Here is a 15,644-nt window from a genome sequence, read left to right as displayed (position 1 = left end):
AAGCAAAGGACAAGTCTTTGGGATAAGAAACACTGGCATGGAAGCCTGACTCTGCTTCTCTCTGGGTATCATGTTTGGTGAGTTACTGAATCTTGAGCCTCAATTTCCTAATCTGTCAAATGGGTTTAATGCTACTCACCCTAAAAAGCAGGTTGGAGGCTTAACGGCATACTCTAGAAAGATACTCAGCACATCCCTGAGACATAAGTGCTCAATAAATTGCCTCTATTACAATAAATATAATAATCTGAGACAATTAGAATCCAATCAAGCTGAGTGCACACATTTTAAGTTTCCAGGATTAGGCATTTTAAGAAGTGAGATGTATTGTGACATCCACTCCATACCAGGAAGAACACTGTCCCTAGTGTCAGGGGACAGTCAGAATAAAGCCCAGTGCTTTGAATCAGATCCACGGTGCTTAAGAAACTCACTCCCAGGCTCCAGCTCTGCTCATTTCACCACGGCCGGGGGGAAGCTGGTCGGGAGCCAGCCCACACTGGGCTGAGCCTGAGAGCCAGAAGGCTGTGCCAACCCAATCCCCAAGGCATGACAAAGGTCTCTGTTAAGTCCCAACAAGGACTTGACAATGAAGCAAGGCCGGCAAGGACTGTAACTGTAATGATTGTCCAAACCAAGAAATCACCTTCATGACACCATCAGCAACCCCGGCACGGGCTGACCGGAACACACCGCCCACTCCCTACCTCAAGAACACCTGTGTGCGCAAGGCCGACCCAGGTGCTGTTTGGTGCTGCAACAACTCCGGAGGGGGGCTTCGGTAGGCAGGGACCCCGCCAAGCACAGTGTGGGACAGGGTCAGGCTTCCGTGCCCGAGGGCACCACCACTGCTTACATGTCCAGGGGTCATGCCTCCTCTCGGAGTCGGGTAACAGCCATGGAGCCCCTCCCCAAGGCCGCACGACCCCATGCACGCACACACCAACACACATGTGCTTACACACAGACTCGGCTCCTAAATCTCGTGTGCTTATTCCCAGAATCCACAGACTCCCAGGAGAGCTATAAAGCCATGCAGCAGCCATCCCCTGTGGCAGAACAAGCACCAGATTCCAGTTCTGCATCAGTCCCGACTTCCTGGCTGGTCTTGCCTGAGCCCCCCTCTGCTGGGTGTGCCCCTGGACCATCTAACAGCACACCTGCTCTGGACTCGGTTCCATCCAGAGAGCGCCAGGGCTCCATCCCAGGGGCCTGCCTGGCCCCCGGCTCTGTGGGAGGGGCTACAAACGGCCAGAAAGTCTGCGCAGGGTCTGGTGCACGCTGAGACACCCGTTCTCCATGAAACACTCTCATCAGATTCTCAAATGAGTCTGTGATCCCATAATAGGAAGAATAAACAGCTGGTTCAGATCTTTTCCAAGGGACCGTCCGACTGCAGCCCTCTGTCCTAGGGGTGAGCATCTGCGGGAGTCTGTGGTTCATACCCGTCTCACCACCCTAGAAAAGTCCTGGTTTTGCTACTTGGTTCTTTTCATTTGAAATAGAATCTATAGATTCACTGAATAGACATTAAGGTCTATATTTACATTAATACAATTTTATTTATAATCACACTTATCTCATTTCTTTCTCACTGGCAGACTGTATCTGCAAGCTTCTGGAAATCTGGCCGCCTTTGAGACCAGATCGGAACTCACCCCCCCCCCGGGTGGCCCTGGGTGCGGGGGACGAGGAGAGACCCAGACTCCTGCAGAAAGAATGGAGGTCACTGCAGCTCTGTCCCGAGAAACCACATTTCCGTACTGGCCGGGGCTCCCCCTGCTCCAGGAATAAGCTCACTGGCCTCAGAGCTGAAGGTAAAAATACCTCAAGCAACAGCGAAGAGAACGCGTGACCGGGCACCTTGACTCTCCGTGCCCTGGGGGATTTGAGGAAACAGCAGCGTCCGACACAGACCCAGGAGGCGCAGGCGGGGGCACGTCCGGCTGGATCCAGCAGCAGCGACAGGGCTGACGTTCAACTCCTCAGGGTCCTGTTTCAGGGGCTCTCCAGGGCTGCAGGGGCCCTGGGAGCTTCGCCTCCCTTGCCCCCGATGACAGCTCCCAAGCTGCCCACGGCCACGGAGTCCATCCTGTATCCCCGGCTGGACTCGGTCCAGCACACACCTGCCATCTCAGTCAATTTCCTCTCTTTTATAAAAAAGTTTTATTGAAATAGAGCTCACCTGCCACGCGATTCACCCAAGCAAAGTGTACCATTCAGTGGATTTTAGTAAGTTCCTAATCAATTTTTGAGCACTTGCATTACCTCAAAAAGAAACCCCACACCTTCAGCCCTCACCCGTCTGTCCATCTCCCCACCCGCTCCGGCAGCTACTCGTCTGCTTTCTGTCTCCACGGATCTGCCAGTTTGGACCATTTCATATCAATGAAATCACACAGTATGTGGTGAGCCTATTCTCTCTCATTCTTTTTTTACTTCTCTTTTGAGAAAAACTTTGCCCTCGTCCAAATCACCTCTGTCCCCAGTTCTTCAAGTTCCACGTCTGAATCACTTCGAAATAGGAGAAAGCCACACACCTCAATCACCCGAGATTAGTGTCCACCTCAAAGCGTTTTTTTGTTATGTCCTCAGCTTTCGCCAAGGTTAAGGGTACTTGAAAACCATTTTGTTTTTTGCAAAACCCCACCCGAAAACACTGTGTCATGTCACATGAAAACATTCCCAGCACAAAGAAAAATCTGCTCTTCAGCGGAACTGATGTCAGACAAGAGAATTCTGTTATCCTGCCTTTCCCTTTTTGCCCTGACTGATAGGAAGCTCAGAAATAAATACCTCGTATAACTGTAAAAACGTTCTCATCCTACAGGTTGGTCTTAGAGTCTCCTCATGGGCAAAGGGGAGTTTTACAGCAGCGTGGCCTGCGGAAGAATCCCTCGGAAAGCCAGCTAAAAAGACAGAATCGGATTTCCTATAGTTGAGAACTTAGGCTGCAATTTAAACAAGGGCCCCTCAAATGTTCTCAGGTCTGGCTTTAAAGCCAAAGCAAAATGTCACAGCTCTTTTCCTAGGACTTAGAAGACCTTTTGGGAGAAAGAAATTTAGTTCCTCCCCTTCCGCTGTCTTCCTCCTGCCCAGTCAGCACCCAGGAGCACTTCAGGGCTGCCTGCAGGGGCTGCGGTGGACACGGCTGGCGTGCCGATTCCACACGGTGGGCAATTACCACTGCCACACGACGGAGCAACCCCGGGCTGAGACAGGAGGATTTGCATAACGAGCAGACAGAACACGGTCCCTCTCCCTAGACCTCGTAAACTCCATCTAAGGGTTTCGGCAGTTTCCATGGATAATCCAGTCTGCCACAGGCCTGTGCCGCCTCTTCAACATCAAACACGGGGGGTGGGGACTCTGCAAAGTTTTAGGACATCCCACCATCGGGAACCCTGCTCCAGCGGGAGAGGTTTCTTTCCTCGTTTCCCTCGCTGGGCAACAGGGTCTAAACTAGCGGGGGCGGGGCAGGGAGAGAGCGGGAAGAACCTAGGGACACCGAGCTCACTTCTCCAGCACCGCAGAGACCAAGGCTGGCTCTGCTTCCGAGGCCAGGTCCCGGGAGCTCATGGCTGTGGCTCCTCACACAGAACATGCAGAGGTGGAAACAGAGAACCTTGTGGGAGGGCAGGAGCCCCAGCCCCCGAGGGGACAGGCATGGGCGGCTCACAGAGCAGGGACAAGAACCCAAGTCTTGGTGTGACCATCAGGGACAAGGGATGTGGCCAAGGACAGTACTGGAACCCCTGTGCTGACACTTCAAGTCCCCTGCCTTCTCATGCCTCAGTTTCCCCTTTCCACAAAATGAGAACACCCATTGCCAGTGTTAAAATCAGGGGACCCATGTGTCAAGCTCCTCACATACCAATCCTGGGGCAGCCAAAGTTAACAACAGGAGAGAATTTACCAGATCAAAAATGCAGACAGAAGGTGGGGGGTCAAACGGGCAGGGGCTCTGCGTACTCCATGCTCCCCAGGAAGCTGGGGTGAGGCCATTAAGCTGGCTGAGGTGCCACGCACGTTTGTGGAGGGAAATCTCATGTGCACGAAATACGCCGGGCATTTCCGTGGGCAGCTGGGGTGTCGGCCCCGCAGGCACACGCGGCGCGTGCGTCCAGCTCATGCCAACGCTGCCACGCCTGCCCGGGGTGAGCAGCCCGCCGTGGAGGTGAACACACTGAAAACCCGAGCCCCAAACACACGACACGCCCCACTTCCCTCCTCTCTTAGTGGCAAAAACTTGAAAAGCGACAGGTTTCCTGACGAGGAGAAATGCCGGATGGTGCCGTGTGCAAGTTTCCCGCGGCTGCCGGAACGAACAGCCGCAAACGGGGCGTCTCAAAGCAGCACAAATTAACTCCCCCCCAAGTCTGAAACCAGTTCCGCTGGCCTGAAACCCAGGTGTCAGCGGGACGCTGGGGAGGATCCTTCTTCGTACCTTCCAGTGCCTGGGGCCTCCGGCGTTGCCTCCTTCCCTCTGCAGTCAGACCTCCCTGTGCCTCCCTCTTACCCTAGGGATGACATTCAAGACCCAACGGGACAACCCAACGTCATGTCCCCACGGCAAGACCCTTAACTCAATCGCATCCGCAAATCCTTGCTCCATGAGGCAAGAGACAGCTTCCAGGGATTCAGACTTGACATGTTTGGGGGCATTTGTCAGCCTGCACTTACTGGTGGCTTTTCCTGGTACCTGCCGGGTCCCTTCTGGGAGATGACAGTGATGGAGGTCACCTTGTTAGCACAACCCAGAGGCAGCAAGATTCTGCAGCTGCAGCCCCCTCACCTGGCCTATGGCTCAGCCACTGCTGTCCGGCCAACTTTACGCTGACCCAGGGCCCCCAGGGGAGGGGACAGTCACCTGCTCCCTGTCCATTAGACTGCACGCCAGACCTAGGTCTGGACTCTGGGGTAGAGGGTGAGCACTGGAGGGCTTCTGCTCAGAGGCAAACAGCATGAGGACAGTGAGAAAAGACGGTGCATCCCCCTCGAGCCAGACTCTAGGGGAGAGGTCCCTCTTTGCCACCTGCAGCCCCCGGCCCACTGAGGCGCCCAGCTGTAATCTAGCCTCACCCTGGCCCGGGGCTGAGTCTTGGGTGGAGCGAGCAGGTGACGCCCAGGACCCTCTCCCCACAAAACACAGTCTCTGCAGTTCACACCCACCTCGCCCACCACAGCCGGGTGGACAGAGCTGCCAGGACGTTCCTGGGGCCCACCTCTCCCAAGGTGCCGCCCCCACCCCCAACTCGGCATCTGGCCGTGCCTCCCACTCGAAGGCCTGACCTCCCCAGTTCCCTCCCACCCACCCCCCCAAGAAACCCCACCTCCTCACACTCTGAAATTCCTGATCTAACAGCAGCAGAAACGAGGACGCAAGCCAGTCCCCAGAGTCCTGAATGCAGCCCCGGGGTGCCCTCCAGCTGCCCTGAGACACAGCTCCTCTCACGCTGCTCCGCAGGCAGGGGTGCAGACGACACCCAGGCACAGGTGCGGGGGGGAAGGAGTGGGGCCTGGACTTGACCACAGGCCCTGAGGTCTCGCGATTCACCCCTTTACAGGCACCACCTGGACCCATAGCCTGAGCGCCACGGCTCAGCACTAACAGCCTCCCTCACCCCCTCTGCCCTGGGGGGTGCTACTCAAACCCAGACCTCTTCTTGGCCTTCTCTGCATTAAAAATCATCAATGGCTCCCTTGCCCCAGGAAAAAAGTCCAAATTCTGAGCCATTCCAGGAAGCAAGGAGTTCTGCAGACACACCGGCCTCTGGCTATAAAGCTCTTCCAGCCCCTGAAGCGTTGCTTTGGGAATTGCCTTAGACGTCTCCCCAAGGAAGGTTCCCCAGGCAGTTATGGTGTCTCTTCCACTCCTGCACACAGATACACACACAGACAGATGCACACATAAAACACACACACAGACACAGACACACTCAGACATTCACAAGCACATCTACAGACACACGGACATGCACAGACACACACAAACATAACACACGCAGACACACACATGCACAGAGGCACACAGGCCTCCTCGGGGCACCGTCCTCTCATTTCCACACTCTGCTGCGATTTCTCATACTCACTCACCCCCACCTGCCAGGCAGGAAGGACACCTGAGATGCTGGCGTGTCCGTGGTGCAGGAGTTCGCGCAGGAATCAAAGAATGAAGCATGAGGGGTCTCCCCGACTGACACTCAGCCCTGCAGGAGCAGGGGCCGCCCAGGCCATCCCCTCACGGCCGGACCCACGAGCTCCGTCCTGTTCACTCGCTGCACCGCAGGCCTCCCCAGCACGGCCGGGAGCGGCACAGCCACGACTCTTAACAGCCGTCTGGTGTGCCACTCCGGAAACACCGGGATTCCCTCATCCTTCCATCGCTCAATTCAGCAAACACAGCTCGCTCCAATCTTTCTCGGCCCTACATGATACCATTGAACATCCTCACACTCACGACTGCACCTTACTCTTCCTTCGGGATAAGCTCCCAGGGGTAGATTTTTGAATCAAAGAGGTGACCGTTTTCCTGTAAAACAGAGATGTCAACACCACACAAGCGAGAGGAAAGTGCCGACTCTGGGCCCGGGAATTTCTTCTTTGATCATCCCATGGAACCACGTGGGGCATGAGACCTAAACAGCCTTTCCGAACTGGAAGTCTCTGTTCCAGGATGCGACTCCACAGGGGCAAAGTCCCCGTGGACACAGCCGGCAGCCCCCTGCGCTTCCCTCCAGAAACGTGCCACGTGCCACGTGCCCTCGCTGGCTCTCGTGAGCCCGTCACCTCCCACCGACAGGGGAGCCGCTCTGCAATAAGCAAACTGTATTAATCACGTTTTCAGTTTCTGTATCTAACAGTGTTGTGACATCTTGGGGGGACCTCACAGACCAGGGCAGAGTCCACCCCTCCCAGGGCTGGCTAACTCCCAAAGACAGTAAGCGGCTTACTGGGGAGCACAACTCTCACGCGAAAGCCAGCGCCACCCCCCAACTCCCGTGCACCAAGCCGACACCCCCACTACCCTAAAGCAGCCCGGGGCCAGGCACCAGGCAACCGGAGGCCGCCCCGACGGCCCAAGCCCACCAGGATTGCTCACACCGGCCGATCCTGAACCCCCCCTGCCCAGCCCTGTCTTTCCCACAAAGGCTCCGTCTCAGCCTCCGCCCAGCCCTGCTCTGCCTCCTGGCCTCACCCGGGACTTCCCTGTGGCCCGAGTGGTGTGCCACACCCCTGCCCTCAGGGATGGAAGGAATGAAATCTTCTTTCAATGTCACCATAAATTAAAGTCCCGAGGGTACAAATAAGACACAGAAGCAGCAAAGAGGCAATGACATAGGTGAGTAGCCCCCACCAGCTCCCCTCTGGCACACATAGCTACAAACGGGGGTGCCCCAGCCCCCAGCAAGGGCCCCCCGGGGGACAGCACAGCATATATAATTATGTATAGTACATAATACTTGCTAATGATAATAAACAACTATGTTACTCCTTGGTGTGTTTACTATAGTTTTCCCATTAGAGTATACTCTTTCTACTTATTAAAAAAAAAAAAAAAAAGTTAACTACAAAGCAGCCTCAGGCAGGTCCTCAGGAGGCATCCAGAACCCGGATGTCATCACAGACGACCTCCGTGCATGCTGCCGCCCCTGAAGCCCCCACAGTGGGACAAGACCTGGAGGTGAAGACAGTGATATTGATGCTCATGGTAGCCTAGGCTACCGTGTGTGATCATGTCTTAGCTTCTTAAAAAAAAAAAAAAGTTTAAAAAGGAAAAAAAAGTTAAAAAAATTGAAATTAAAAATAAGCTTATAGAATAAGGATACAATGAAAAATACTTTTGTACAGCTAACAATGTGTATTTTAAGCTAAGTATCATTACAGGAGTCAAATTTTTAAAAGTTTAAAAGTTTATAAGGTAAAAAAAAGTCACAGTAAGCTAAGGTTAATTTATTATGGAAGGACAACTTTTTTTTAATAAATCTAGTACAGCCCAAGTGTGCAGTGTCTACAAGGCGTGCGGCAGTGTGCAGCGATGCCCTCGGCCTTCACACTCACTCACCGACGCACCCAGAGCAACCCCCAGTCCTGCAAGCTCCATGCAGGGGAAGTGCCCATACAGGTGTGCCACTTTTTATCTTTTATACCACATTTTTACTGGACTTTTGCTATGTCTAGCTATGTTTAGATGCACAAATGCTTGCCATTGTGTCACAATGCCCTAGAGCATCCAGTACGGTTCGATGCCGTACAGGTGCATAGCCAAGGAGCAACAGGCTACGCAGAGAGCCTAGGTGTGAGCAGGCTGTAGCATCCAGGTCTGTGTAGGACACTCTGGGATGTTCGCACAATGAAGAAGTTGCCTAAAGACACATTTCTCAGTATTCCCTATTATTAAGCAACACATGACTATACTAACTAAAACCACTGGATTGCATGCTCTTTAAAACAGGCAAAGTATACACCATGTGAATCATATCTCAATAAGGCTGTTTGTTTGCATGTGTGTTTTTATTTACTAGTTGGATCTGTGGTGCCTAACGATGAGCAGGTGGGCGCAGGGTCTGGAGTGTGTATCGCCACCTACTCACCAACCGCCTGTGCTAATCACACAGCGCACCTGGGACCTGATCTCCACACACTCAAGATCTCTTGAAGGGAATGGATCACCTGAGAAGCCAATGAGCGCCTGAATCAGATCACGTTACAGTACAGGTATAACCGGAGCACTGGGCATAGCTATCTAGGAAGAAAGCCCCAAACTCACTGTTTTGCCAAACAACCAAGCCTTGTTCTTCCAGCATCGCTACAGACTGTGCCTAAATGCCTCCCTCTTCTGCAACCCCCAGCAGGGAGGAGACCCCAAAGCAGCCTTCTCCGCAGGGCACCCACAGAGGATGGCATCTGTGCAACCCCACATGTGGTCAGCATCCTACACGGACATCACAAAACAAAGTCACAGAGCTTAACCTAGACTTTGTGGGCAGGCTGCACATGGACACCATCACGCAGGAGGCTCTGAGGCCCAGGATTTGGAGAAGCCAGATGGGGAGAGAGCAATTTCTCAGAATCACATTGGAGAAAAGCAGCCTGGTTCTCGGCACTGTGATGTGCTGAGATCTTTTAGAACAGGAGTCGGCAAACCTTTCTGCAAAAGGCCAGCCAGTAACTACCTTCACCTTTGCAGACCACACAGTCTCTGTCACAAGGAATCAACCCTGTCACAGACAATGTCACAGACAATATGGGATGGATGATTGGAGCTGTGTACCAATAAAGCTTTATTTATAAGAGGATGAGCACAGCTGTGTGCCAATAAAGCTTTATTTACAAGAGGCAACCCAGATTGGCAGAAATTATCTGCAAATCACACATCCGACACACAAAGGGGGTGAGGTGGACCACACTTGGGCAGTGGCCACTGGCTTGCAGGTCGCAAGGACAAGAAAAGCAGCCTAACTCACCAGAGGAGCCCCACAGAACGGCTTCCTGGAGCAGGAACTGTCCGCGCTCGGGCTGGCCAGGGCAGGGCAACCGGAGACACTTCCGGACCTGAGAGGAGACAAGACCAGAGTGTGGTCAGACAGAGGCCGTCAAAAGGCACATGTTAAAACTTTACATAGATCCTGATTTTTCTGAGCTAAAACCCACGGACCGCACTTCTGCTTCCAGGCAAATGGAGCAGACGCACTTCTCCCTGTTCCTCACACAGAGTACAGCGAGACACCCAGGATGTTGCACATAAAACAAACGAAAGACCCTGTGAGGGGGACAGAAGGCGGCAGAGCAGCTGGGCACACAGAGCGAGGTCTCTGGGTTTTCCTCTTGCCTCAGACACCCCAGATGTGGCACTGAATAAGCCAGCAACCCAAATACCAACAGGGAAAAACCACACAAGAGCATGTGGTTTTTAGTTGAAGGACCAGGAAGTGGCCCCGGCAGCAAAGGCTGAGTAGGAGCCCAGGTCTCCGCCCATGTGGCTGCACCGAGGCAGCCCACCCCTGACAGGGCCGTGTCAAATACACCGAGGGAGGGAACTGGGACACTCATCCCACCAGGCAGTAGCAAATCCTTCCTTCACTCCAACAGTAGTGCAGGCAGCGTGGGGAGGCTGGACTTCCTTAGCCCCCCGGCAGTAACAAGGCACGACCTCCCACGCTGGACTGCAGCCAGGAGGACAGGTACAGAGTCGGGACTTCCACCACCGCCCAATGGTGACACCACCCCTCCCAGTGTCATGGCGACCTGCAGGGAGCCAGACTCCCACCCCCCAGCAACGACAAGGAGCCCCCCACTCGGATATCAATGGAGGCCAGTGGGGACCCCGCACTTCTACCCCAACCTGGCATGACGAGGCCGCGCCCCATCACACCTTCCCTCATGGAAGTGGCATCAGAAAAAGTTGGCTAAAAAAAGGTTTAAATGAGATCCAGAGTCTCGTGAGGTAATACACAAATGTCCACATTTCGGTAGAAAATCACTCCTCAGGCCAAGAGTCAGGAAGATCTCAAACTGAAAAAGGTATCAGTGGACGGCAACACTAGGTGACAAAGATGTCAGAACCATCTGACGAGCTGAAGGCGGTCGTGATAAAAATGCCACCATGAGCAATTACAAACACGCTGGAAAGGGATGAAGAAAACAGAAACCCTCACGAAACAAATGAAATCTCAGCAAAGAAATCAAAGATACAAAGTACCATCAAATGGAAATGATAAAAGTAAAAAAATACAATAACTAAAATAAAAGTTATTTTATTTTACAAGGCATCTATTTAAAAAAAAAACCCTCCTGGAAATAATGAGTCCAGCAAGGTCACAAGACCATCAGATCAACATACTAAAGTCCAATTATATCCCCGGAGACAAGCAACGAACATGCGGACACAATATCACTTACACTTGCTCAAAAAAGTGAAATATCTACATGTAAATCTAACAAAACATGTACAGGAACTATATGCTGAAATCCACACAACGCTGATGAAATAAATCAAAGAAAACCTAAATAAATGGAGACATACACCCTGTTCATGGATTGGAAGACTCAACATAGATGTCAACTCTTCCCAAACTAACATACAGGTCGAACACAATCCAGCCAAAATCCCAGCTACACTTTTTGTAGACATAGACAAGATTATTCTAAAACACACATGGAAAGGCAAGGGAACTAGAAGAACTAAACAACTTGCAAAAGAAGACTAAAGTGGGAGCAATCAGTGTTCCCAATTTCAAGATTTATCATACGGTATTTAAGACCGTGTGGTTCTGGTGGAGGAACAGGGACATGGCAACAGAACTCAACAGACGGCCCATAGAAAGCACACGTGTACATATGCACGCGCGCACGCATGCACACACACACACACACAAAAAAAAATAAGCCCAGCTGATTGTGGACAGAGGTGCAAAAGCAATTCAGTGGAGGAAGGACTGTCTCTTCAACTAATGGTGCTGGAGCAATCGGATATGCATTTGCAAACTAATGAACATCAACCTAAGTTTGATGCCTTATACAAAAATTAACTAAAAATGAATCATGGACTTACATGTAGAATATAAAACTTTTAGAAAGAAAATAGGAGAAAATCTTCAGGATCTAGTGACAGGCAACAAGTTCTGAGACTTGATGCCGAAAGCGAGAACCACAAACAGAAAAACTTGATGAATAGAATCTCACATCAAAATTTAAAACTTTTGTTCCATGAAAGACCCCGTTAAGAGGATAAAAACACAAACCACAGGCCAGGCGCGGTGGCTCACGCCTGTAATCCTAGCACTCTGGGAGGCCAAGGTGGGCGGATCGTTTGAGCTCAGGAGTTCGAGACCAGCCTAAGCAAGAGTGAGACCCCATCTCTACTAAAAATAGAAAGAAATTATATGGACAGCTAAAAACATATATAGAAAAAATTAGCCGGGCATGGTGGTGCATGCCTGTAGTCCCAGCTACTCGGGAGGCTGAGGCAGTAGGATCGCTTGAGCTCAGGAGTTTGAGGTTGCTGTGAGCTAGGCTGACGCCACGGCACTCACTCTGGTCTGGGCAACAGAGTAAGACTCTGTCTCAAAAAAAAAAAAAAAAAAAACACAAACCACAGAGTGAGAGAAAATGTTTGCAAACCACTATTTAACAAAGGATCAGTGTCTATATTATATTAAAAACTCTCAAAACTCAACAATAAAAAACAAACAACAGTCCAATGAAAACACAGGCAAAGGATAAAAATATTTTACAAAAAATAATATATAGATGGCAAATGAGCACCTGAAAAGATGTCCAGCATATTAGCTATTAAATAAATGCAAATTAAAACGAGACGTGACTGCACACCTATCGAAACAGCTAAAATGAAAAGTAGCCCCACTAATTGCTGGTGAGAAGATGGAGAATCTAGATCACTCAGCCATTGCTAGCGGAAATATAAAATGGTCCAGCCACTCCAGAAAACAGCGTAGCAGTTCCTTAAAAATCTAAACATGTAACTCCCGCGTGACTCAAAAACTGCACTCCTGGGCATTTATCCCAGAGAAACGAAGACTTATGTTCACGCGAAAACCCATGCACTAATGTTTATAGCAGCTTTATTTGTAACAGCCAAAACCTGCAAACCACCCATATGGCCTTGAACAGGTGAACGGTTAAACAAACCGATACGTATGCACTGTGGGATGGAATACTACTCACCAACAAAAAGGAAGGAAATATTGATACACAACAGCCCAGATGAATCTCTAGATACTTACACTGGGGGAGGTGGGAGCCAATTTCAAAAGGTTACTTACTGCATGATTCCATTTCTGTATCATTACTGAAATGACAAAGTTACAGAAAAGGAGAAGAGACCAGTGGGAGCCAGGGGGTTAAGGAGCCAGTGGTGGTAGAAGGATGTGTGTGGCTGTAACAGGGTAACACGAGGAATGCTTGTGTTGATGACAATATTTGTATTTTGGCTGTATCGGTGTCAGGATCCTGGTTGTGCTACCGCAGTGTGGTCTCCCAAGATGCTATTACTGGGCGGACTAGTTCGAGGGTACAGGGAACACCTCAGTGTTATTTCTTAAAACTGCAATGATCTTAAAAATACAGTAGACCTTGAATATCATGGGTTTGAACCTCACAGGTCCACTGATACATACATGGGTTTTTTTCTGCCTCTGCCACCCCCGAGACAGCCAGACCAAGCCCTCCTCTTCCTCCTCCTCCTCCTCCTCCTCCTCAGCCTACCCAACGTGGAGATGATGAGGACGGAGACCTTCATGACGAGCCACTGCCACTCAGTAAATAGCAAACATTAATATATTTTCTCTTCCGTATGATTTTCTTAATCACATTATTTCTCTAGCTCACTTTATTGTGAGACTAGAGTATATAACACATACCACATACACAACACGAGTTCGCTGTTCCTGCCTTCAGCAAGACTTCCAGTCAACAGCGAGCTACTAGCTGCTAAGTTGCGAGGGAGTCAAAACATACACGGGCTTTTGGCTGTGTGAGGGGCTGGTGTCCCTAACCTCCACATTGTTCAAGGGTTAACGGTAAAGAGGTTAATTATTTTAAAAAATACACTGTGGAAAACAGAAAAAAGAGAACAGACATTTTACAGAGGTACAACATGACCGCGCAACTCCACGTATACACCTGAAATAACAAACCATACGTGCCCACATGTATGTTCCAGTCCCCGGTGTTCACAATAGCCAGAAGGCGGCGGTGCCTGAGTGCCCATCTGCGGATGAATGGAGACACAGTGTGGTCCAGACACTCAACGGAGCATCACTCAGCCGCATAAAGACTGAAGCTGACACGCGCCATGACACGGATGACCCTCGGAAACACTGCACCAAGTGAGAGACACCGGTCACAGATGAACTCCTCTCGTGAGGTTCCATTTGTAAGAAATGCTCAGAATCGGCCAATCCGCAGAGACAGAAAGCAGCGCAGCGGCCGCCAGGGCTGGGAAGAGCCGGGGAGACAGGATCAGGAAGTACCGCTGACGGTTACAGGGTCTGTCTTGGGGGGATGAAACTGCTCCCAAATCAATTCTGATGGTTGCACAATCCTGTGAATACACTAAATGACACCGGGTTGGCTGCTTTAGAAGGGTAAATCACAACGGTGTGTGCATTATATCTCAATAAATTGTTTAAGACATCAGCAACTCATTCTAGGAAATGTTAACGGCATCCAATGAAGAGCGATGCTCCTCCCCCACCAGAGAATAACTAAATTATTGAACTATTTTAAAAGGTTAGCTGTCAGATGTCTGTCTCTATTTTTAGAAGGGCTCATCACTCTCGCAGAGATCGAAATCACAATTGTGAAGCATTCCGACACAGCTCGGCAACCCTAAGAAAACGTCCCAGGCACAGAGCGGTCTCCAGCGTCCTGGGCTCTGAGTGAGGAGGTCAGTCCGCAGACCCAGCCAGACCCAGCCAGACCCAGCCTGCTCGAGCCTCGGGGCCCTTTTCCAGAAATCAGGACAAGAGCACAGTTTCTGGAGCCAGCTGGCCTGATTCCAGCTCAGCTCTGCCCCTTACCAGTGTCTGCGGATTCTAGCAAATTCTGCATCCTCTTCTGTAAAGGGAATGAATGACCGAGCTCACCCCTGGAGCCCTGGGGATTAACTGAGCACGCGTGGTGGGCTCCGCCGCCCCCCACGGGCACCCCACTATCAGAGGAAATGCCAACAGCCTCCCTTGTCCAGAAAGGCAGCTGGAGCGGCCTGTGCTGCAGGCACCCCCCACCCACCCGCTCACCCAGGACCAAGAACCCGATTCTCTCAAAAGAAGGGACAACAAACATTCAAAACCTTGCGCAGGAATGCTCACAGCAGCACCATTCACAACAGCCCAAAAGTGGGAACCACCAAAAGGTCCATCCACAGACGGAAGCATAAACATGGTCTATCCATATGACAGAATATTATTCAGCCATAAAAACGGATAAAGCACTGACACACACTACAACGCGGACCGTCCTTCGTGGTATTAACATAATAATAAACACACTGGCTTTGTCCCTGGTTCCCGGCACAGAGAGCCGAAAACCCTTGGAACTTCGTGAGTGGTAGGAGCGAGCCCCTCTGATCCCACCTGAGCTTGTGCTAATGAGGTGACTTAGGGAGAGGCCCCTGGACAGCTTTGGGATGGGGCTGGTCACCAGAAAGGCCAAGCCACTGGCCTCTGGGAAAGACGGGGGTGAAGGGAGTGCTGGAGATTAAGCTTCATATTAAACAAAAACTCGTGCACAGGAGCGTTGATGAGCCTCCCAGCTAGTGGGAACATCCGAGCACAGGAGGGTGGTGCACCCCAGCCCCACGGGGACAGAAACGCCTGCGCTCAGGACCCTTCTGGGCCTCACCCCATGCACCACTTCATCTGGCTGATCACCTGCATCCTTTACAATACCCCTTCTAATGAACCAGTAAACCTAGGTAAAGTGTCTTGCTGAGTTCTGAGAACCATCCTAGCAAACTACTGAATCCCAGGAGGGGTGCGGGGAGCCCCTGATTTACAGCTAATCGGTCAGAAGTGCAGGAGACCTGGGACTTGTGATTAGCACCCGAATTGGGGCAGTCTTGTGGGACCGAACCCTTACCCTGCGGGAACTGACGCTATCTCCAGGTAGACAGGGACAGA

The 15,644-nt window shown here is 51.2% G+C and overlaps 1 protein-coding gene across 1 annotated transcript in view; it reads right to left on the bottom strand.

Annotated features, from left to right (window-relative positions):
* Positions 1-15,644, bottom strand: part of SHANK2 (SH3 and multiple ankyrin repeat domains 2) — a 518,956-nt gene that overhangs the window by 486,727 nt on the left and 16,585 nt on the right. Inside the window, exon 2 of the mRNA XM_069471699.1 lies at positions 9,468-9,555. The gene's annotated coding sequence lies outside the window, so the exon portion shown is untranslated. The remainder of the gene's footprint in view (positions 1-9,467; positions 9,556-15,644) is intronic.

This window comes from Eulemur rufifrons, chromosome 6, assembly GCF_041146395.1.
Source record: "Eulemur rufifrons isolate Redbay chromosome 6, OSU_ERuf_1, whole genome shotgun sequence".
In the NCBI taxonomy this organism is placed as follows: Eukaryota; Metazoa; Chordata; class Mammalia; order Primates; family Lemuridae; genus Eulemur; species Eulemur rufifrons.
Note: the sequence above shows the minus strand (reverse complement) of the source record. Positions and strands in the feature narration are given on the sequence as shown.